The sequence below is a fragment of the Quercus robur genome, chromosome 5, assembly GCF_932294415.1.
Source record: "Quercus robur chromosome 5, dhQueRobu3.1, whole genome shotgun sequence".
NCBI lineage: Eukaryota > Viridiplantae > Streptophyta > Magnoliopsida > Fagales > Fagaceae > Quercus > Quercus robur.
Genome location: NC_065538.1, coordinates 85,401,469 through 85,427,114, shown reverse-complemented (window position 1 = coordinate 85,427,114; position 25,646 = coordinate 85,401,469). Strand labels below are relative to the sequence as shown.

The following is a 25,646-nucleotide window of genomic DNA, read 5'->3' as shown; positions in this document are numbered from 1 at the left end:
TGTCCCGAGGCTATTTCGTACTTGTATTGCCGAGTCCGGGTCATCACCTTCCTCGGCTTGGGCCTTTGGACCCCAACGAATAAATGGACCTGGCCCACAAATTATTGGGCCTCACAATAGCCCCTCAAAACCCTGCTGTCCAACCTCTTGGTTGGAGATGAGGATTTTGGTAATACCAAGCCTTTACTATAGCTCGTTTAACTCAGCCCTATATTAATGTTGGCGCCTCCTCATCTGCTCAGGAAATGTACCGGTCTACGAGACATTCCTCTAAATTTATTCACAACGCGTTCATGCCGTTTGGCTATCCAAAACGTGCCTTTAATAGTTTCCCTTTACGAGACCATTCAAATTTAATGGTTATTGATGGTGTGGGGAAGTGGAGCGGGCATTTTCTCGTTTACAGATTTTCTTGGAGGTCTGAACATATTAAATACCTTCCATTTCGCCCCTCATATAAAAAGAAAAAGCAAGAGGTTATTTCTCCTATACATGAACCCTTTTAATCCCCCCGAAATCTGAAACCCTTAGTGAAAGTTCAAAAACGTGTACAAAACACTTTTGAACGTTTAGACCCCCAAAAATTAACTTAACCAACACAAGCAATATGTTAAACAACAAGTGTGCGGAAACTTAACATATGCTATAATGTGAAATAGGTTAAAAACTATCTAAGCCATAACATAATAAAATCACAGCAGATAATATAAAGGCAAAGATAGAGAGGAAGGAAGATGCAAACACAAAGACAACACGCGATGTGTTATCGAAGAGGAAACCGAAGACTTCGGCGAAAAACCTCTCCGCCGCCCTCCAAGCGGTAATCAATCCACTAGAAAATACAGTTGGGATACAAGGACAGCAATAGACCCTCCAAGCCTAATCTACCCAGTGCACCTAAGCCCTCCAAGCTTCTTGCTCCAACGAGGTTGCGCCGAACCTTTTTCTTTTCTAGCTTCCCGGATTCCGCTACTAGACCGTAGCATCAACCAATGAAGATTGGCTCCTTCCTAACTGCTTCCCAGAAATCCAAACAACTGTCTCACAGTGATGATGATGGTGAGAACCAGGTTTGGTATAATGCCTCTCAAGGATTTGACAATGGAGAGGAAGAGAGTTGAGGAATATGATGAGACTCTAAGGTAGGGATTGTGTGTGAAACAATCTTGTTTTTCTTTAGGGTTTCTCTCTCAAAATTCTCTCTGGAAGCTCTCTTTCAATCGTGGGTTAAAGGGGTATTTATACTGGAGTGGAGAGGAATGTGAAACGTCAGGTTTTAGCAAAACAGGGGTGGCTCGCGGCTTGACCTCGCGGCTTGACCAAGTCGCGAGATCCAGTCGCGAGTTAACCATATGGCCAGTTGTCCTGTTTTGTCCTGTAGTGCTCCAGCTAGCATGACTGTTCATCTTCCAGCATGCTTGGCACGTGTGCAGCTTCTGGCGGCTTGCAGCCGCGAGTCCACCCGCGAGTCCCAGCCGCGACACTCTGTTTTCTTGCACACTCTTGAGCAATCTTCACTCTATCTCACTCACTACCCTTACAACAAACCCACCTAGATACAGGGTTACTAAATGCTGAATTACAAGCAAATTTGGCACGGAATAAAGCCAATTAGATGGTTGAATAAATTCAACCTTACACTTAGACTTCTCCAGAGTCTACTTTTACCCGCTGGTTATACTTTGAGTTGTAATTCGTTCAAAACAGGAGCAAGTAATGAAGGAGCCATTCCCTTCTCAGAAATTCCATGTTCTTATGAAGCTAAAAATGGCTCGGTCGGGGCAGGGATGGCAAAGACTCAAGATACTTCTCTCCCTCCCTTCAGCCAAAATCCGAAGCAGGGGCTCGTCGCGTCAGACTTTTGGCGCGACTGAGCTGGGGTCACCCATTATCAGTACCAGCCACTCTCTTATGAGCATAGCTAACATGGCACCAGCGTGTTAGAGTCAGGACTGACGCAGGGACAAAATATCCCTGCTTCTTCCTCTCTTCCTCCACTGGTGCCTCTCTTTTTCTCTCTTTCTTCTTCTTTCCACCGCCAGATCCATCCTGGCGTTTTTCCTTCTTCCTCTTCTTCTCCTCCTTCTTTCTTTTCATCTCCTCCCTCTTCTTCTCCTCCTTCTTTCTTTTCATCTCCTCCATCTTCTTCTGAAGAAGGTCCTCCTTTCAATATGGGCGCTACTGGGGCAGAGTTTGGAAGGATTTTGGAGACGAGTTTAAGAAGACATTTGACCGTTTATTTGTTATATTGTTGTTGTTTTCCTTTTATTATTTTTGTAATCCACTTTCTGTATAGGCTTGTTTAAGCCCTTCTTTGTACGTTGTAATACCTCTTTATATTAATAAAAGTTGTTATTGCTTTATTTCACACACTCTATCTCTTCATTTCTGAAATGGTTACGCCGTGAATAGACATACTATCTTGTGAATTCTTTTTATTTTTACACTTTGACCGATGTCTAAGACCGAAATCCCAGTTAATAAAAAGATCTTACTCTGTGTTTATAGACACTATCCGACTTAATACTACTGAATCGAATTAGTGATACTTAGGGTTGAAATCCCTATTGAAGAAAAAGAAAGGAACATTATGGTGAACTTATTAAGGCGGCCTGGCACAATACCGCCGACCTTAGAGCACAATACGTAGGGCCGAAATCCCTTATCAAAGAAAAATGCGCTATTATGAACTTACGAGTGCTGTTTGGCACAATAATACAGACTTGAACTAATGACACTTAGGGTCAAAATTCTTGCTAAGGAAAAGATATTATCACGACTTTAATAGAATTGTTTGGCACAATCAATGCCGACCTGCGAAAACAACACTTACCCCAAAATAGCCGAGACGACAACTGAATGCTCGGTGCGGTGTAGGAAGTAATCATCCGAAGACATACAACCCACAAAATGAACAGCCCCTCCAGGTTGCTGAGAAGTAGGGCATTTCACCATCTTCTTAACAACTTTAATAGCTTTAACCTTTTATGGTATTTGAGCCGAAGATTGAGTAACTTAAAATTTTTGTTAAGTAGCCGACCTTACAATACCTTGGTTCTGTCCCAAAACTCAGTTTTCTCATCTAAGTAGTTGGTTTCCCCATAGGTTTGAGGCCGAGGACCATACAATACCTTGGTTCTGTCCAAAACTCAGTTTTCTCATCTAAGTAGTTGGTTTCCCCATAGGTTTGAGTCCGAGGACCATACAATACCTTGGTTCCGTCCTAAACTCAGTTTTCTCATCTAAGTAGTTGGTTTCCCCATAGGTTTGAGTCCGAGGACCATACAATACCTTGGTTTTGTCCAAAACTCAGTTTTCTCATCTAAGTAGTTGGTTTCCCCATAGGTTTGAGTCCGAGGACCTTACAATACTTTGGTTCTGTCCAAAACTCAGTTTTCTCATCTAAGTAGTTGGTTTCTCCATAGGTTTGAGTTCGAGGACCATACAATACCTTGGTTTTGTCTGAAACTCAGTTTTCTCATCTAAGTAGTTGATTTCCCCATAGGTTTGAGTCCGAGGACCATACAATACCTTGGTTCTGTCCAAAACTCAGTTTTCTCATCTAAGTAGTTGGTTTCCCCATAGGTTTGAGTCCGAGGACCATACAATACCTTGGTTCCGTCCTAAACTCAGTTTTCTCATCTAAGTAGTTGGTTTCCCCATAGGTTTGAGTCCGAGAACCATACAATACCTTGGTTCTGTCAAAAACTCAGTTTTCTCATCTAAGTAGTTGGTTTCCCCATAGGTTTGAGTCCAAGGACCATACAATACCTTGGTTCTGTCCGAAACTCAGTTTTCTCATCTAAGTAGTTGGTTTCCCCATAGGTTTGAGTCTGAAAACCATACAATACCTTGGTTCCATCCTAAACTCAGTTTTCTCATCTAAGTAGTTGGTTTCCCCATAAGTTTAAGTCCGAGGACCATACAATACCTTGATTCTGTCCAAAACTCAGTTTTCTCATCTAAGTAGTTGGTTTCCCCATAGGTTTGAGTCTGAGGACCATACAATACCTTGGTTCTGTCCAAAACTCAGTTTTCGGCGCGGAATCTTGGTTTTAGGGGAATTAGCCTCTCGGCCAAGCCCTAAGAACCATCCATGTGATTGACGCTACCAAGCGTAGCCCCTAGTCAAGAATCATAGCCCCTAGTGGAACTTTACACTAGAACTCTATAACCAGCTGTTAGAAATGACAAGGGAACTCTCTCGACCTACCGCCTATGCCAACACACAAGCCTTTCCCACAGACGGCGCCAATTGTAAGGACTCGATTCGTAACGAACCATAACAGTGTTGGGCTCGCTCGTAAAAAGGCCCAAACAATATCATTTGTAGAGCATGGGTTTGAAAGGCTAGGCCTTGGTCACCAGGCGAAGGGTTTTTCGTGATATCCATACATGGTTAAGTCGTCTTCGCCCTTGGAGTCTTTCTCCTGGAGGCGGGCTGGGAGGCTCTGGTTTTTGGCCATTTTTCCCAGCCTCCCCTATGAATTACTTACTTTTCCTTTTATACTAGTCTGTATTTTTTATCCTTCGTCCACGTGTAAGATCAACATTCCAAGACTGATACTTGTCCCATCAGCCCATACCCGGAGTGGTTGGAGGTGGTTGAAAAGCTGGAGAGTATGGCTCTGTCAGGTGCAGAGTATTGAATGGCAGTAAGGGCAGCTTTCCCTGGTCGTTACACTTTCCAGCATACCATTTTCTATTGGCACAGATATTTTAGATTTTTTCCCAAGTTGTTTCTATACCATTTTTGCCCTTTCTTCTTGTGAGATCTCGGACATGCCGAGGACTGAGTCGTCCTCGGCTGTGTCCCGAGGCTATTTCGTACTTGTATTGCCGAGCCCGGGCCATCACCTTCCTCGGCTTGGGCCTTTGGACCCCAACGAATAAATGGGCCTGGCCCACGAATTATTGGGCCCCACACAAAGCTAAATTAATAAAGCTCAAATCTTTCCATAAATTTTATCAATTAAAATAATTGACATTTCATTCTCTATTCCAATTATTTAATCTAAATTTAAAATCCAAAAGTTTCTAATTTATTTAAAGCAACCACATGAATTGAATTTATTTATTTATTTTTATTTTTTGAGAAACCATGAATTGAATATTATATTACACAAGTTAGGACTAGAATGACAGACCAAAAATCTTTTAATTCAACGAAATTTTCTGATCTGGAATTTCTTTGTCCAAATTATTGTAACAATTATTAAAAGAAAAAAAAAAGAAAAAAGGGGAATGGGGGCTAGAGACTAGAGGACATGAGCAGTTAAAACAACACTAATCACAGTATCACACCCTATTCAAGGCCCACTTGCCGCATAAATGGGCTGCATCATACTCTTCTCCAAAGGCCCAACTAAAATTGCAGTGAGAGAATCTCTAGTAATTAAGGGTGTGCAGAAAACCCATTGACCCGCCAAATCCAACCCGACCCGTCGGGATGGGTTTGGGTCATAAAATTACAAACCCACCAAACTCGACCCAACCCATCTATATTTAATATATATTTAAAATATATTATATATTTAATAATTTTTTAAAAAAAAATCAGCACTTATATATATTTAAATATATATTATATATTTAATAATTAAAAAAAAACCACTTGTAGAGTAGTATTCCTCGGTTCCTCCTACTAATACTAATTTAATATATATATATATATAGATATATATAATTTTATATAATTAATAAATTGTTTTAAATAACCAGTTCTTCCTATCCTATATAAAAACTAATTAGTTTACACAAATCCTAATAAATTACTATTGTTGTTTAGTCATTAGTGTTATTTGCCTTTAAGGAATTACATTGATACTAATCTTTAGGTTTTTTTTAATATATTAATATTTATATATTTTTTAATCAATTTAATAATAATAATAATAAAAATTTGTTAAACTCATGGGTTCAACAAGACCCAACCTGACTCATGTGGGTTGGGTTGGGTTGGACTTATGTAATGGGTTGGGTTGAGTTGAATTTTTTTTGTATCCACCATGGTGGGTTGAGTCAAAAAATCCCCTAAACCCGACCCATACACCCCTATACTGGTAATATTTGTAGCACCTATTCATTGCAAGAAGGACTAATGGGAAAATCAATTTTCTTTCTTTTTCAATGGCAAAGGAAGGTAATAAACAGAGGCCTAAAACAATGGTTCAGAAAAAGTTTTCTTAATATATAATAAACCAGATTAGAAATGAGCAATTCATTACTTTCCATGAAAAAAAAAAAAAAAAAAAAAACAAAAACAAAACAAAACAACAATGAAAATATTTTGAATGCAGGTTGTTTTCTGGACAAAACTTTTGCTTCCACGCAACATTCACGTACAGGTCTGAGCAGCGCAACGTGAAAATTTACTGCATTCATGCTTCCATGGTTGATTCGCTGCTTATGCTTGAGATGTAATACCTTCAACTTGATTTCCTTTTCCAGACTTTTTCGTATACTCTGCATAAACTACTAGAGGGGGAGAAGGCTACAACATAATTGAATGGACAATAGCTGGAAATCCTAGACATTTTTTATCTTATATTGGCTCAAATATCATCTTTTTATTTTTTGGTGCTGAGAATTTAAAATTATCCAAAAAATAAAACCCGAAAGATCATGAAGTGAATTTTGGAGATTTACTCAAATAAAAACACAACATTATGGGTTTGTAATGACATCTTAGATTTAGTTATTTTAGAGTTCCATTTTAATAAAGCTCAAATCATTACATAAATTTTCTCAATAAAAATAATTGACATTTCATTTTTCTATTCAAATTAGCCACAGAAATTGAATATTATTTACACAATTTAGGACTAGAATGTTTTAATTTAATAATATTAAGTCTCAGCCCCATTTATTGTAACAAAAAGAAAAAAAGAAAAAAGAAATAAAAGAGAGGACTAGGAAAAATGTCATGTCCCAAACATTTTTACAACAAATTTTAAATAGCAGGTTGTTACTAGTTGAGGAAAAAAAAGTCATTTTAGTTATAAATTTAAATTAGAACTATTAATAACTTAATACATAAGATTTGTTATGAAAATGTATAATGCACATAAAATCAAAGGTGTTCGACTTTTTCTGACTTTTTCTTGTTTCTTTTAATGTTGACACATAGCTTATTGAAAGTCCATATTTTTATACATCATAGCTTATTGAAAGTCCATATTTTTATACATCATTATTTTAATGTATATTTATAATTAAGCTAATTTCAAATCACACTCTTTAAGTTTGGGGCAACCCCTAAAGTATAAAATTTTAGATAGTTGCATTATATTTTGATAACAAGGGACTTTAAATTTTAAATGCATTTTTTTCTTCCAATTATACTCTAACTTTATGTCAATTATATTTAGGTTAAATTGCAAATTACACCCCTAAAGTTTTGAAGTGTTTGGATTTTACATTTTAGAGTTTCAGAATTTGGATTACCTCTTAATATTTTAGGGTGTTTGAATTTTACATCCTGATGTTTTAAAATTTAGATTTTATCCTCTAAAAATTGTCGGTGCTTAGATTTTATACCCCAAAAATTTGATTTTTTTTTTCTTTTTTCCTTTTTGGAGAAACCTGCTGCTTTCATTCAAAACATTAAAAGGCTATATCAGCCTGAGCAACATGGACTATATCTGGTGGTACATCAGTATGTAAAATCCAAATACTTTCAAACTTTAAGAATAAATTCCAAACATCTCTATATTTTAGAGGGGTACAATCCAAATTCTGAAATGTCATGGTGTAAAATCCAAACACTCCTAAACTTTAGAGAGTAAAATCCAAATTTTAAAACATGAGGGTGTAAAATCCAAACATTTCTAAACTTTGGGGATAAAATCTAAATTCTAAAATGTCAAGATCTAAAATCTAAACAACCCCAACCTTCAAAGGGTAAAATCTAAATTTTGAAACTTCAGAGTGTAAAATTCAAATATCCTTAAACTTTAAGGGTGTAATTTGCAATTTACCCTTATATTTATATACAAACTTATGCATTATTTATTATCTTTAAATATTGATTCATTGCCTTAATCATATGCAAAATCCTAAAAAATTATTTAATTAATCAAAATATTAAAAGTAAAAAATCATCATCACGGGAAAATCAATTTATAAAAACTGTTGTGGCATGAAACGATTCTATAAATCTTTTTTTTTTTTTTTGGTGGGGGGGGGGGGGGGTCAGTAAACAATTTCTTTTGGATACATACTTTTTTTTTTTTTTAATTGATTAATAACTATCATGTTGTGCAAGATAAAAAAATAAATTAATTTGTATGTGACTAGGGCCAAGTAAACCACTAACCATTTTTTTTTTTTTTCCTTTTCCCCTTTTGCTTTGAAGATGCCATGAATACACTGAGAATTTTATTCCTTTCTGAGTGTTTCGTGTTAAGTAGGTAGTGCAAAACGTGGACATTGTTTTATGAGTGTGGGCCGTTGCTGCGGAAAAAACAATCTGATTTTGAAAGGAAATGACATCTTGGAACTGTCCCGTGTAAGATTCGGTATGTTCAAAGCTCTAACTCATTTGGACAAGTAAAACAATTTGTGCCATGCAAATATGATGGACCCCCTCAAACTTTGAGAATGGTCTTCGATTTTTTTTTTTTTTTTTTTTTTTTTTTTTTTTGGGATTCGTATGTGGATTCAGATTATTTTGAGGCTGTGCCGGTGTATGTTGAATTCACACCTAGTGCTTATTAAAATGTTTCGGTTTCTCCCAAAAAAAAAAAAAAAAAAAAAATTGTAGCTTACTCCTTTCAAAGTATAATAAATGCATAGTTATTAAACTTGGTCCGAAAATCGATGACCTATCATTTAAACCAGTTTTATTGTTTTTTTTTTTTTTGATAAGAAATACTGAAACTTGTATTCAAGTGTTAAGAAAAGTAGTTACATCAATATCCTGAGCACAGGCCTGCTCAATATGGCTCGGGCAGCATTCTACCCAAGCAACGTAACTAACTAAAGACTTAGAATACTGTGCTAACATGTGGGCAGGGACATTCCCCTACCTTTTTGTATGGGCGAAACAACATGACCTGAACCAACGAGATTGCTGGAGGATGCTGTCCACGATGAAGAGGATCGAAGAGCATGGAGACGCTAAACCTTGGACTACATTGAAGACAGCCAGCACATCACACTTAACCACCACATCACGGATGTTTAAGTCAAGAGCGAAACGCATGCCATCCTCCATTGCTTTGGCTTCCGTCTCAAGGGCGCCAAGGGGACCCACTGTGGGGCTGCTTAGAGCAGCAATCACATTCCCATTGCTATCACGGATCATCACGCCCAGCCCCCCCTTCCTCTGGTTCGCAAACACAGCCCCATCAGAGTTTACCTTGTACTGTCCAGGTGGTGGAGGCACCCAGCGAACAACCAGTTTTATTGTTTAAATAGACTATTTGTACACAAGACCTAGTCAAGTCTTGTTAAATCTGACGGGTTTGTGACGACCTATGTATATACTAGATGAGTTTTTATCACTTGGTTGGGTTTGTAAAATTTGTAAAATTACATATATATAAGTCTACTTTATTGACTTCTTTTTTGTTTTATGAATTTTAATATGGTAATATAAATAGAAGACAACATAATTTTTATTATTATCAAATAAATGCACTTTTTATTAGTATGCCTACTTCCCAGACTTCTATCTCATCAAAAGGCTACTCCATTATCGTGAAATCTTAATTGCGAATTATAATGATTAGTTTAATTTAGCTATTTGTCTATTTTTTAATTTAAATATTTATATTATGATTTTTCAAACTTTTGTGTATATGTATGTGTTTATATATATATATATATATATATATACACATATTGTCACGCCCCAAACCCCAAAGGGTCTAAAGCATGAGAGAGACGTCTCAAGTACCTGTAAATTTTTTTTTTCTTTTTTGACAATTCAATCCACATAATTATTATCAAGTGCCACAACAAGAATTATCATAATCATCCCATAGAATATACTTTCAGAGTAAGTCAGAGCTCTAAGCATTAATTACAAGGACCATAGGCCACAAAAGAATAGAGGTCTGAAAACAACAATTACATAACCACAGCTTGTCCCATCAATGGAAATACAGTCATAACCACTATAATATACAAAAGAATGAGTCAAGCCTAGTCTAAGATGTACACCATCTAATATATCCATTACACAAAAATTCAGCCTCCGTCAGTAGTTAGTCTAACTACTATTAGCCACCAAAAAGCTGTCTCAAAAGATTGTTGCCTACTCTGAAAAGTTATAAAATAATAGAATGAGACAAAGCCCAGTAAGTAGCACAATAATGGGGGTGGGGGAAATGTAAGTTTCATCTTCAATAATAATAATATGACAAGAATGATTACATAATGAAGCACAAAGTTTCTCAAAGTAAATACCTTGAAACTATATACCATAATCTGTGAGTATCAACAGTATAATTTCTAAAACCATAATATCTAACATAAGATAAATTATCACAAATCTACCACACTACCACATAGACCAGTCAGGGGATCCACCCATTCACAACTGGCATGATATTATCCTCTCTGGTATGCAGACTCTTGGCCCCATGGACAGCAGCCTCACCCATACCCTCAAGGTTTTTCTCTCCCCCCATGGGCAGCAGAGAGAGCGCGTCAAATAGGACCTCTCTTGCATGTGGTCTCTTGGCCCCATGGACAGCAGCCTCACCCACACACAATCAAGGAACCTTTTCCCCCCATGGACAGCAGGGAAGAACGCGTCATCCAAAGTGAAAGGGCACTGACCTAAATTTGATTCCATTGTCACAAAGACTACGGAAATCAAATCGGGTGATCACCGGGAAATCACACATGGCATAGGGCTAAAATCACATAAACTCACAGGTTACCTTACTTTGAAACACATAGTTCATATCCAAATAGTTTCAGAAAACCTTAAATAATCTAACTTCTACAAAGTTTGTAAGGTTTTCAAACTTCATTCTTGTCAAAAGATTTTCTAACAATTTCTCAAATAATACAAGACAAGATAAGCATCTTTAACTTTTCAATACACCATAAAATCAATGATTTTCTTATCAAAGATTAAATAAAAGATGCTCATTTTTCCATATCAACAATTCATGCATTTCCCCAAATGTAATATCAAATATGATGCATTTTTCATATATAGTAGGGGTCACAACACAATACTTTTAAGAAAGCATATATCCATATATATCATTTTCCAAAATGTGTTTGACTCAAAGACAATATTTATAAGATATGGTTATTTTTCAAAAATACCCATTAAAAAGCTACTTACCTCGCAACCGCAAAATCCTAATACTCCAAGCTCCAAGGGGAGATTAGCTAGAACCTAAACAATATCAAGCAAATCTATCACAATGAGCACAAAGCTTGAAATTGTATCTAACTACAAATTAGGAATTGCCAAGTAAGAACTCAATTAGGCAAGCCTAGTATTCAACCTCACATGTAATGTATTCTACTTCCAAAACTTCTCAAAACACTTTAATTTGCAAGGCATAGATTCCCATTTATACTCATAAATCTTTCAAGGTGTCATATCTAACATCAAAACCTCCACACTTTACAAGTGCTTCCCACAAGATTTTTATAACATCATCAAGTGACCCATGACACCAAATTCATAATTTTCTCCAAGACAAACAATTTAAATCTTTAACTAGCTCCAAATAATCAATAAAAATTATATTCATCATCTATCACAAATTCTAACTCAAAACCTCTAAATTTTCACCACAACAAGCCTTAGATAACCATCATTGTAAAAATCATGAACTCACTCATCAAATACATCCACCAAGACCAAAATCCATACATATAAACACATGAATATCATTTCCAAAGCTCTTAAATCACATGAATAACATTATTAAAGCTTGAGTAAAATAACCTCAAACAAGAACATAATACTCATCAAAAAAAGATTTGAACTTTTACCTCAAATAAAATAATGAAGATGCTTTGGAGTTCCTAAGTATTTTTCCGGTGATCTTGCTGGAAAAATGATGGTGAGATAGTGTATTTTGGAGTGGAGGCTGGCGGGTGAGTGTGTGTGTGTTTCAGCAAAATGAAAAGAAAAGAGAGAAAATGAAAGAAAGAAAGAAAGGAGAGAGCCGGCCAAAGAAAGAAGAGGTGTGGGTGAAATTGAGTGGATGAGAATGATGGGTAGTGGGGTTAGGTGGGGGCACACGTGTCCACAAAATGCTAACTTACTTTTTTTTTTTTTTAACTCACGGGATGTTACACATATATTCTTTTAAAAAAAAAAAAAAAATATATATATATATATATATATATATATATATATACGTACGTATATAATTTTTTTATTTGACCTTATGGTTTGACCAATGACTCACTAGTTAAATCAGTAACCTAGTGACCTGGTTCATAAGTAGGTCAATGTTCGGTCGGGTTTAATAACTATAATGTTTGCAATTGTTGAAAAGTAACTCAAACTTTTTTGTATATGTATGTGTTTGTGTATATATACATACATATATTCTTTTCAAAAAAAAAAAAAAAAAAATATATATATATATATATATATATATATATGTAGTTGCACGATTTTTCTGGCCCAAACCCTTTTGATCAGGCCCTGGCCCAAAACGCAACACACAATAAATATTTGTAGAGGATGGGTGAAAGAACTTAGCCTCAGTGAACCTAGTCGGCCTTGGGTATGGAGAAGGTCGTAGCAGGGATAGAAACACCAGAATGAATATTCCCCAGAAGATTTTATTTCCTAAGTCATGAATACAGATTTTTCCGTCCCCCTCTTTGAGGGATTCTATTACATTATATAGCTCTATTATTCTTATCTGAACCTTACACTTGTTGATCATCTAAGCCCCCACTTGAGCACCTGTCCTATCAGACACCTTTATCATCCCCTTGTGAGTTGCAGTGGCCAAGGCAGTACTGTTCAGGGGTCTTTTCCTCATTAATGCGGCCAAGAGGGTGGTTGTGACACATTTAATGTGGCGGTAGCAGCTTTCCATGAGATATTTTGGGTTTTATTCTTTTTATATGCTTGGAGGATGAGCTGCAGTGGTAGGGGCGAGCTCTTGGTCTGGACTTCGTAGCGTCCGAGGAGATGTTACTCCTCGGACAGGTTTCTTTTACCGTAATTGGGCTTGAATAACGTTTTGGCTATGACTTCTCCTCGGACGTGATGCTTTTCGGACGGGCCTGTGTTTAGGTGGCCCATTGTTTTGGGCCGGGCCCCACAATATATATATACACACACGTACATATATAATTTTTTTTATTTGACCTTATGGTTTGACCAATGACTCACTAGTTAAACCAGTAACCTAGTGACCTGACTCATAAGTAGCTCAATGTTCGGTTGGGTTTAATAGCTATAATGTTTGCAATTGTTGAAAAGTATATTTCACATATTTTCTTGTCTGCTAAGTTTTACAAAGTCCTTATATAAGTCTCTAAGTCTGTATATATTTTTTATAGACAATTATTAATAAAATATAGACTTTTTGTCGAATTCTTTCTCTAGAGAATTCTAGTTAATCCATAGACTTTGTTGTTTTGGTTAAGCTTTGGTCCAATGCATCAATATACGGACACATGTTCAAAACTAGACTTAAGTCGTATCATTTGTGAACAAAAGACATCAATTCAAACTTAGCGATTTTAGTCTTTCTGACAATTTTACATGGAGCTTAAAGTGCACAAAAGAAAAGAAAGTAAACTAAAAGAAGTTTGAGTTTTATGGAAAAGCAGTGGCAGTGCCACATTGTATCCAGAAGGTTCAAGTCAACCCTTGGCTTATGAAAAAATACATCATGTATCGGGTACAATGTGGTACGGCTGAGATGCTCTCTAATTTTTAGATTTTTGTAAATGAAACTTCATGAAGTTAGAAACTAAAGTGGTTAACTTATTTTTGTGTATTAGTTTTTTTTTTTTTTTTAAAGGAATAATCATTAGAGATACTGTTGCATTCACTTCCAAAATTAATAAAGCTCAATACTCTAAATTAAAAAATTAACGATGACAAATTAACAAGACAAATGTTGTTTATATATATTAACATGTGAATAAACATAAGCATATGAATAAACTTAAGTTTGTACATTTAGTGCTTCTTCATCAAAGTATTATCTGAGGTCAATTTTGAAATGTAAACACATATTCTAATACAATGTGGTCGCAAAAGTAAGATAAAGGTTGTAGTTCAAATAAGTTAAAATGCTTTTTTAAAAAATAAAATAAAAAGAAATTAACAAAGAAAAATAAGTTATTCTATGTTATACCAAATGGCAGGTGTAGTAAGGCAAGTTTTGAATAATAGCTAGAAGACATAACTTTTTTTTCTTTTTTCTGTAAATTCATTTAGGTGAGTAATCTATTATTCTTCTTTACTCAATTAATACTACAAATTGCAAAGGCATTTGCAAACTTCTTCTAGTTGGAAAGACAATTTGTGTTTAATTTTGAAAGTGGATTGGAAACTCTTTGAAGATGTTGAGGACTATGTTTGCACTCCTATCTCATTTTATGATGTACCTAATTTAAAAGAGGAAACATAGAAATAAGAGGTGATTATGGATTTCAAAAAATTTCATCAAACCCAACCCAAGTTAATTAACCTCTCTATAAAAATATCACTCAAAAACTAAACCTATAAAATTAAACCCAATTCCAAACCCAAAATCTTTTTTTTTTTTTTTTTAATTTAAAAATCTCATTATTCCACTTAAAAGCCCGAGTAACTACATCTTTCATAAGGTCAAGACAAGAAAAGTGAGTTTTCTAATGCGATCTCTGCAATTCATTCCATTCCTTATGTCCTAAAAGGTTGTGCGCTTTATCATGAGGGTTTTGAATTTCAAATAACCAATATATAGGTAAAAATGACATTGTATCCAATGTATGTTTACATTTCATATATTTGGCATGAATTAATGCTTTAATGTATAAGATATAATACATAAACATATGTTTATTCATATGCTAATAAGTTTAATACTTATCTTATCAGTATGCCATCCTTAAATTTAAACTTATTCATTTCAATTTTAATTAGTTTAGAATATTAATGTTAAAACTATATTAAAAATTATATTTTTAAAATGAAACATCATGAAGTTAAATACCAAAGTTGTAACTAATTTCTATAAATTGTAATTTTTTAGATAAATAATTTTTCGTTAAAGTGTTGTGTTACATTTCCAACACTATGTAATCGCATTAATGAGAGATTGCAGTTTTGATAAGTCAAAATTTCTTTTAATTTTAAATTAACTTGAGCAATGAGAAAAAGTAAATGTAAACATGCAAACTATAAACATTGTATCGAATTTATGTTTAAATTTAGCATGGAATAAGTTTTAACGTAGAAGATATAAACGCATTAACATATGTTTATTCAGATGTTAATAAGTTTAATATTTATCCAAGAAGGACGTCATTCTAAAATATAAATTTACCCCATTCAATTTTAATTAGTTTAGAATACTAATATAAAGATATATCAAATTATTAGATTTTTGAAACCATAGTAGTTAACAAATTTTTGTAAATTGGAAACTTTTGGATGAATAATTATTCATTAGTTATCTTAATATTTAAATAAAATTATTTTATACACCTATATCTTCTTCATCAAAACATTATCTGGGACCAATTTTTGAAATGAAAACACATGATCCAACACTATGAAATAGAAAAAATAAGATAAAGATCATAGTTTTGATAAATTAAAATGTTTGATAAAAAATATATATATATATATATATATATATATATATATATATATATATATATATATATATATATAGTTTGAGCAAGGGAAAAAATACATGTAAACACATGGAGACTAAAGTTGCAGAAACTATTGCAAAATGAGGGAATTGGAATATAATAGGTGTTAAATGTATATCTAAAGAGATTTAAAAAATAAAAATAAAAAAAAAATAAAAAAAAGAAGAAAAGCTACCCTGCTAAAAGGTAAAAGGATAATGAATAGTTGAGCTTTCTTAGAGAGGAAATGAAGTAATCAATCTGAAAATATTACTTATTCACTTAAAGTTAATTATATTATGGTTATTTTGAATCTGATATAGGAGAACAAGAATAACAACTTAAAAAGAAAATATTATGAAATTTATTTGGACATATGAATTTTGATGATTGGATCTCACAAATTGTCACTTGAAATTGTACATATAGCTCCTACGTGTGAAGCTTAATGGCAGCTCAACCAATCCTTGAGAAGGGATGTTGGAGAGTGGGGAATGGATCTTCCATTAGTGTGATCCATGATCGGTGGATCCCAAACAATCCTACAGATAAGGTTTTGCATCCACCATTGGAGGAAGAAGGGGAGTGGAGAGTTAATGAGCTTATTGATTGGAATGTGTGGGGGTGGGATCGTGAACTCATTACTGCCAAGTTTCAAAAAGAGGATGCCGAAGCAATTCTTCGTATTCTACTATGCAGGAGGTATGCACTAGATTTTTTGTTCTGGTTTCACACTAAGAGTGGTGAGTATACGGCGAGATCGGGCTAATACATTGCTAGGCAAGTTGCTAAAGAGAAGGATGAGGTGGGGGAGTGTTCAAGGACGGGGATGAGTGGTCTGATCTAGAATAAGCTGTGGAAGCTCAAGAATAAAATAAAGATTTTTGGGTGGCGGGCTTGGCATAATACCCTGCCAACCCGAGAGAACTTATTCAAGAGGAGAGTGGTGAACGATGCTAGATGTGAACTCTGTCAACAAGCTACAGAAACGGTGGTCCATGTGCTTTGGGAGTGTGGAGTTGCTCAGGACATTTGGGCTGATTGCCGAGGTATATTGTAGAAGAGTGTGTGATCAGGTGGATTTTTTCCAGCTAATGGAGGACATGAGGGATAGATTAAGCAGGGATGAACTGGAGCTATTTTGGGTGCAATGCTGGCTGATTTGGAATCAGAGGAACACGGTGGTACATGATGATAAGATACAGCATCCCTCGGGTCTGACTAAGAGAGCTACGGATTACATTGATGAGTTCAAAGATTCACAGGTTCACTTGGCCATACCGGTGTCTGTTGGGGCTGTTCAACGGTGGAGACCTCCATCGGGTTCAGTTTACAAGGTGAACTTTGATGCCTCTGTTTTTGCAAGCACTGATTCCTCTGGCGGGCCCTTCGGTGTCTACAAGCGAGGAAGCAGAAGTTTTAGCTTGCAGGAAGGCTCTAGAGTTTGCTGTTGATGCGGGTTTCAGAGATGTTGTTGTTGAGGGAGATAATAGTGCGGTGATGAAGGCTATTCTTTCTCAACGAGCTCACTGGTCCAGACTCGGTCACCTTTATGAGGACACTAGCTGTCTTGCTGCGGGGTTTCGGTGTATAAAGTTTGAATGTGTTAGAGGAAGTGCCAATAATGTTGCACACATGTTAGCCCGCTTTGCTAAGTCTGTTGATGTTGAAAATTCTGTATGGCTTGAAGAGCCTCCATGTCCAGCCCTTGAGGCTTTGTCCTTGGATTTGAATTTTTTGAATGAATGAATGCAGTTTGAGTCGGTTTCGGAGAAAAAAAAAAAAAAAAAATCACGTCGGATCATAATAACAATTGTGAAAACAAATCGTAAAGGTTATTTTGTTCCTGGCGAACATGCTTGGAAAATGTTATTTTGCGCTCTTTTTTATTTATTTTTTTTAACAACAAAATCCGACACTTGGTCAGACCGACTGGCCTTTCCTTTTCAATCCTTATGACTTGACTTAATGAGAATCAGCTCAGCTGTCAATGAAGCAATGCGTCTGGGTAATAGTATGAAGGCCATTTGTTAACAATTTTTTATTATAAAAATAATAATAATATATAGAAAGAGAAAAAAAAAAAAAAAAAAAAAAAAAAAAAAAAAAAAAAAAACCCTATGGCAGTGCCACACAAATTTTTATTTTTATTTTTTATATTTATAATACCATCACTTTCATATATATCAACATATAGGGATAATATGAATGACAACGGAGTGAATCAGTGACAGACTCAGGATTTTAAGCTAATGTGAATCTAAGTATAAGCAAAAGAAAAAAAAAAAAAAAAAAAAAAAACACTTCTAATTAGACATCTACGTAGTATTAACAAATTATAAATACATAAAATCATTATTTCTTAATATATTAAGATGTAATCATTTATAGTAATATTTTTTTTTCTTTAATAATTTTTAGTTTCAAAGTTAGAATAAGTTCCCATCTGATTTAGGATGACCCTTAAGATCAATAATTTATGATTTTGCATTTTACTCAATTTTATTATTTTTGCTAAAATTCGGTATTTTGCCACCTAATCTCGTAATTAGTGTGATTTAGGATTTCAAACGTTTCCTAATCGTTCTAGGATTTTACTTCCTACGTATTTATATGTTTTGTAGCAGTCAAAGACAAATCAAATTATTATAAATAAAATTGCAAAGTTTTCTCAAACTTTTCTTTGGTGTGTTAAATATTAGCTATGATGCACCATATTGAATATGCTAGTATGGATGCGGAAGCAAAAGCATAAAGTATAGAAGACAATAAAGCAATCTAACATTTAAGTATTACAAATTTTGACTCTTTTAGCGTAGAAATTCTTCCATTTTTGTCTTTTTTTTTAAATTTTTATTTTTTAAGTTCATCACTTTATCACCTGCATCTATAATTTTATCACTATCTCTTTATCTCTTTTGGTCTCATCACTATCTCTTAATCTCTTTTGTAGGGGGGGTTTTTGGGGCTTAGGCCCAATAGGCAGGCGATTCTGGCCCAATAGTCCCTCCACAATGAATTTATAGAGAGTAGGTTACAGAACTAGGTCTTGACAGAGTGAACGTAGTTATCAGCAAGCCATGCAACCATATGGACGTGTGGATATTCCTTTAAGCCTCCTGGGATAACAGTCCGCGGGGCTGTATCTTATGCTTTGTTCCTCCAACTCCTTTTCCCTCTCTCTCTCTCTTTCTCCTTCCTTTCTTCGATCCCCTGGCCATGGGGATTTTCTTCTCTTATATAGCATCCTTCCTACGATAATAACCCTACACTTGTTAATCATCTGGGCCTCTACTCGAGTGCCTGTCCCATAGGACATCCTCCTTCTTTTCTGTGAGTTGCACTGGCCAAGATAATTCTATTCTCCTGTCCTTTCCACATTAATGCGGCTGGAAAAGTAGCTTCCTTGCATTTAATGCGGCAGTTGTGGTTGCCCCCCCCCCCCCCTGAACGTCCTGCATTCTTCCTTGATTTTGGATGACCTTTCACCATGTAAAGGGTGTGAATCGGACTCCCATTTGGTGCGTCCGAGGAGGTACTCCTCCTCGGACGCCCCTAAGCAAGCCCGACCCAACATGATTGGGCTGGGGGGTCCTCTGCCCGTGTCTTTGCTTCTTATTGTGGTTGGGCTTAGTACAAGTACTATGGCCCAACGTTGACTGGCGAATTTTACCCCCACAATAGCCCCTCAAAATTCCGGCTTTTTCTTCTGGGTCCGAGGAGGAAAGACGGGATTTTGATGCCTACTGGACAGTTCGTTGTGGATTCCTGCTTCACACGTGTAAGGGGGGGGGGGGTGCGCCCTCACGTGCCTCATTAATGCTGAGGGCGTTTAATGACCCGGGGGAAAGTAATTGCAGCTTTTGGGGTTTTACACTCATCCAATCCAACGGTTGGAGACCGGATCTACGGTGGACAGCGTTTCACTTGCTCTAGACGTAAGTATGTCTGTCCAACTTCTTCTGAGTATATAAGGTTTCGAAGGCGTTCGTCACTCACTTTTGACGAACACTCCAGTATTCAGAACGTCTCAGAGCCTTCTCCTTCAGTCCGCTCTCACTTTCGCCGCCATTCTCTTGAAGACTCCGTCGAGCTTCTTACCCGTAAGTGCGCGCTTCTTCTTCGTTATTCTTCATTAATCAAACTGCCTTCAAGTTGTTTAGGATTAGAGGGGATGGGTAGGCTTGAGAAAATGGTAGATTCTCCGGCCAGTATGGTGGGCTTCAGGGCGAAGTATCGTATTCTACCGGAGGTAGGTTTAGAGTATTGCCATCAGGAGGACATTTTGTTCAAGAGGAAAATAGGGGAAGTCGCAATTCCAATGATAGCCTTCGTGGAAGGAGGAATGACGATTCCAATGGGGAGAATAACTAGGGATTACCTACGTGGTCATAGATTGGCCCCCCATCAATGCACCGCTAACCTGTTCCGGATCCTGGGGTGTGCCGACGCCCTAAACGATCAGATGAACCTCGGCCTTTCATGGCACGACGTGGTTCATCTTTATGAATGCCATAAGCTCGGCGACTCATACTACCTAAAGTCCAGGACTGACGAAGTGAGGTTGATATCCTGCCTTCCAAAGTCCAGCAAAGGCTTGAAGGACGACCATTTGATCGTCTCCGGACCATGGCATGACGGCCTACACTGTCCGACTAGGGCGGGAACGCCGGGTGGGGTGTCATAGAACTAGATTCCGTGGGGAGGACCTTAGTTTTGAGCTCCTCTCCCCCCTTTTTTCTTTTTATTTTAAACTTGTTGGTTTGGTTGCATGTCTCCTCGGACTAACATAAACCTTTTAACGGCCTTTGCAGACAAGGAGCGAACATCCCCTCGGCTGAGCTTGGTCAACATCCAGGCTCTAAATTACCTCCTGAGGTCCGAGATCTTCGTTAGCGAGGACGGACAACTACGGTCGGCTCCTTTGATTTTGGACTACGTTCCCCTCACTCGATCCCTGGTGGACGCCGGACAAGCTATAAGGGCTGGCAGTCCGAGATTGGCACGCATTGACGTATCCGTACCAGGGTTCCTCGCTGCAACAGACTTACCTCCTATTCAGCTACCTCCCCAACGTGCCTTTCCCCCAGTAGTTATCCCGGAGGAGGAAGCTAGTTCTTCGCATTCATCCTTGGAGGAACAAATAGACCAGTTCCAATTTACCGAGGAAGGAGAGGTGTCGGTTAGAGTAGTAGAGCTCTCGGATTCTGACGCCGATCTAGACCGCGCCTCAGCGGCTCCTGATACTGGTTTAGTCATCGCACAACCTGATATCAGCGAAGAGACAGAAGAAGAAGGAATGGATCTGCAGCCAAGGACTGGCCTAAGGGGCCTTCTATCTAACAGGACCAAGGGGCAAACCTCCAAGGACGTCTCGAAGGGACAAACTATCCCTAAAGCTCTTGTTCCTCCTCTCCCTCCCTCGTCGGATGCGGCGCTGCAGCCTATGCCTAACTTAAGGCGAAAAAGGCCTGTAGAAGAGACGGAGGAGGGAGAGATTGCCCGTGAAAAGGCCGGGCCTAAAAAGAAGGGCAAGGAAACGAAAGAGCCCCGAGAGAAGAGGACTAGGTCCACTGATAGCCGAGACGAGGCGGCCATTCTTAGGGAACAACGAACATGGTAACCTCGGATCGAGTTAGACGGCTCCCCAATCCCCTGGGATGCAACCCTATGGGAATCCCAACGAGGGCAGGCATCATTCTTGGCCGAGGCCCTGCAGCAGCCTCTTCTCTTGCCTCGTGATATGGAGGGTCTCAGGAAGACTCGTCAGCCAGAACTTTTCATGTCACTGAAGAGGGACATGGCCATGGTAAGTGGAATCTTCTATCTCGTCTCTATTATGTGTACCCTCTTATCGTCATGTTTTAATAGTGTTTTTATTTTCGTCCGAGCGCAGGTCACCCAACAAATTTTTGTTGCTGAGGAGTGGGCCAAGAAGGCTCGTGAGGACATGCATAGGGAGGCTCAGTCCCGTTCTGCAGCTGAGAAGGCCGTTGGCGATCTCAAAAGGGATTTTGATCGTCAGAGTAATGAACTAAAGGAGGTGAAGAAGGCTAATGCGAGTGCAGAAGCTGGCCTTAAAAATGCTGAAAAGTAAGCTGACGAGCTGCGCATACAGCTCCGCCACTCTGAGGAGAAGCTGACAGCGGAGCAGCAGGCGGTTTCAAAGCTTAAGGCTGAGCTTGCAAGGACCAAGGAGGAGGCTCGCTTGTCCAGGGAAGCTGCCGAGAAGGCCGTGGCGGCTTCATATGAACGTGGAGTCCACGATACTGAGGTTAGACTGGCCGAGGAAGTTGCCACCGTCTGCAGGGAATACGTCACCATGTCCTGGGGTGTAGCCCTGGATCGGGCAACCATCCCAGCAGATTCTGATCTCAGGAAGGCTGAGAACATCTTTTTCCCGGAGGACATACGCGAGGTTCCTGACGAGGTTGCCTCCACCGAGCCTCTTCCAACAGACTCCTCTGTTCCCGAGGCTGGGGGCACGGAGCAAGCCGCGCAGGGCAAGTCACCCGAGGACAGTCTTCGCATCAGCGAGATCCTTGCACAGGCCAAGGAGATTGCCCCGGAGAACCAAGCAACAGATGATCAGCCTACTCTGAATCAGGGCTCTTAGGAACGTAGTATAGGAATTTATTTGTTTTGCTTTTCGTGTTTCGTTTTGTTTTGCATTGCTAATGTTTGTGAACCGAACTACTTTGAAGATTAAATGATAAAAGTTATTTCCTTTCAGATATCGTTGCTTTATTCCATTTTGTTTTCATCATGAATGGATATCGGTTTTGTCATTTACTACTGAAAGTTAAGTATAAATGAATGAGTACGTTAGAATAACGATAATTCATAATTAGGCAAAAACGGCTGCGAAGCTAATTTCCCCCAAGTCCGTGGCCGAGAATCCGTGCAGGACTTGGGCTCCATTTAACACTTAGTGAGAATCGCATAACGGTTAATTTCCCCCAAGTCTGTGGTCCGGGGAGCCATGCAGGACTTGGGTTCTGTTTAACACTTAGTGAGAATCGCATAACGGTTAATTTCCCCCAAGTCTGTAGTCCGAGGAGCCATGCAGGACTTGGGTTCTGTTTAACACTTAGTGAGAATCGTGGTGTGGTTAATTTCCCCCAAGTCTGTGGTCCGAGGAGCCATGCAGGACTTGGATTCTGTTTAACACTTAGTGAGAATCGCATAACGGTTAATTTCCCCCAAGTCTGTGGTCCGGGGAGCCATGCAGGACTTGGGTTCTGTTTAACACTTATTGAGAATCGTGGTGTGGTTAATTTCCCCCAAGTCCGAGGAGCCATGCAGGACTTGGGTTCTCTTTAACACTTAGTGAGAATCGCATAACGGTTAATTTCCCCCAAGTCTGTGGTCCGAGGAGCCATGCAGGACTTGGGTTCTGTTTAACACTTATTGAGAATCGTGGTGTGGTTAATTTCCCCCAAGTCTGTGGTCCGAGGAGCCATGCAGGACTTGGGTTCTGTTTAACACTTATTGAGAATCGTGGTGTGGTTAATTTCCCCCAAGTCTGTGGTCCGAGGAGCCATGCAGGACTTGGGTTCTGTTTAACACTTAGTGAGAATCGCATAACGGTTAATTTCCCCCAAGTCTGTGGTCCGAGGAGCCATGCAGGACTTGGGTTCTGTTTAACACTTATTGAGAATCGTACAACGGTTAATTTCCCCCAAGTCTGTGGTCTGAGGAGCCATGCAGGACTTGGGTTCTGTTTAACACTTATTGAGAATCGTACAACGGTTAATTTCCCCCAAGTCTGTGGTCCGAGGAGCCATGCAGGCCTTGGGTTCTGTTTAACACTCATCCCAAATAGTTGTACAGTAACACGGCATCAAGTATGGTGTCTTTCATTAATAAAAGTACCTTTTCAGGTTATTTACATTCCACGGACGTGGCACTACACGTTCGTCCAAGTCTTCCAAAAAGTACGCTCCAATGCCGGCCACGGATGTGATACGGTATGGGCCCTCCCAGTTTGGTCCAAGCTTTCCCCATGCAGGGTTCCTCGCGGTGCCCAGGACTTTCCTTAGCACTAGATCCCCGGGCGTCAAGGGCCTTGACTTCACCTTAGCGTCATAGCCCTGTTTGAGCTTTTGCTGATAATAAGCTAGGTGCACCATCGCGCTTTCCCTTCTCTCTTTGAGGAGGTCCAGGCTTTTCTCTAGAAGTCTGTTTTTAGCAATGGGGTTGAAAGCAGTAGTCCTCTGGGAGGGAAATTTTATCTCTAATGGGATGACGGCCTCGGCCCCATAGGTCAATGAGAAGGGAGTTTCTCCCGTGGACCTGCGAGGCGTGGTGCGGTACGTCCACAAGACATGGGCTAGCTCTTCAACCCACCTCCCTTTCGCGTCGTCCAATCTCTTCTTCAGTCCATTCACTATGGTTTTGTTGATGGCTTCCGCCTGTCCGTTACTCTGCGGGTAGGCTGGTGTGGAGTATCGGTTGACAATCCCTAGTTCATTGCAATATTCTCTAAAAGCCTTGCTGTCAAATTGGAGGCCGTTGTCCGAGATCAGGGTGTGCGGGGTCCCGAACCTGGTGACAATATTTTTCCAGATAAATTTCTTGACATCGACATCCCTAATGTTTGCCAGCGCTTCAGCTTTGACCCATTTCGTGAAGTAATCGGTGCCGACGAGAAGAAACTTCTTGTTCCCGGCAGCTTTGGGGAACGGCCCTAGTATGTCTAGGCCCCATTGTGCGAATGGCCAAGGGCTAGACAATGGGTTAAGTACTCCGCCCGGCTGATGTATGTTCGAGGCGAACCTTTGGCATTGGTCACACTTCTTCACATATTCCAGAGCCTCCTTATGCATGCTCGGCCACCAGTAACCCAGCGTCATCGCCCTGTGGGAGAGGGACCGGCCCCCCGTATGGCTTCCACAAATCCCTTCATGCAACTCCTCCAGGATGAGTTCCGTAGCCCTTGGGTGCACACACAGCAAGTATGGCCCTGAGAATGAGCGTCTGTAAAGTTTGGAATCCTCGGACAGCCAGAATCGAGAAGCTCTCCTCCTGATTTTGTCAGCCTCAACCTTATCGTCCGGTAAGGAGTCGTGCTTTAAGAACCGGACCAGAGGGTCCATCCAGCTTGGTCCCTCCCCGACGTTGTGTACTCGAATACCGTTGGGCTCCTCTTCCGTTGGGCGGCAGAGGTCTTCAACTAAAATAACCCACGGAAAAGGCTGAGCCGAGGAGGTGGCCAATGTCGCGAGAGAATCAGCATGGGTATTCCCACTTCTGGGTATATGCGTTAAACAGAAGTCGTCGAAATGGGCCTGCATGTGTTTAGCCCGGGCAAGGTACCCTCGCATTCTTTCATCCTTCGCCTCCAATTCCCCATTTACTTGTCCCACTATGAGTCTCGAATCCGAGGATATGCTCGCGCATTTCCCACCCAATTTCCGGATCATAGACATCCCCTCCAACAGTGCCTCATACTCGGCTTCGTTATTCGTTGCCGAGAATCCGAGCCTCAACGACTTTTCTAAGGTTATACCTTCGGGAGAGATTAGAACGAGTCCCACCCCGGAGCCCCTTAGGTTTGCTGCACCATCGATGTATGCTCTCCACTTATCGTGTTCTTGCTGAGAGATCGTGCCGACCAATTTCCTATCGGCACTCAGTGATCCCGACACTTCCACCCCTTCCAAGGTGGGCTCCGCGAATTCAGCTACCAGATCGGCGAGGACCTGACCCTTTATGGCGGTGCGAGGCATGTATCTAATGTCGAAGGCGCCCAAGATGGTTCCCCATTTAGCTATTCTTCCTGTGTAGTCGGCGCAACGGAGGACTGATTTCAGTGGAAGTTGGATTAGCACAACTACTGTATG

At 39.1% G+C, this 25,646-nt stretch overlaps 1 long non-coding RNA gene across 1 annotated transcript; it reads right to left on the bottom strand.

The window, feature by feature from the left end:
- Window positions 1-9,969: 9,969 nt before the first annotated feature.
- LOC126727511 (uncharacterized) lies at window positions 9,970-12,167 on the bottom strand. The gene is made up of 3 exons (XR_007656257.1): window positions 11,971-12,167; window positions 11,309-11,362; window positions 9,970-10,266 (listed from the first exon to the last, which is right to left on the bottom strand). It is a non-coding gene; the product is annotated as an uncharacterized LOC126727511 (long non-coding RNA).
- Between the last annotated feature and the right edge of the window lie 13,479 nt (window positions 12,168-25,646).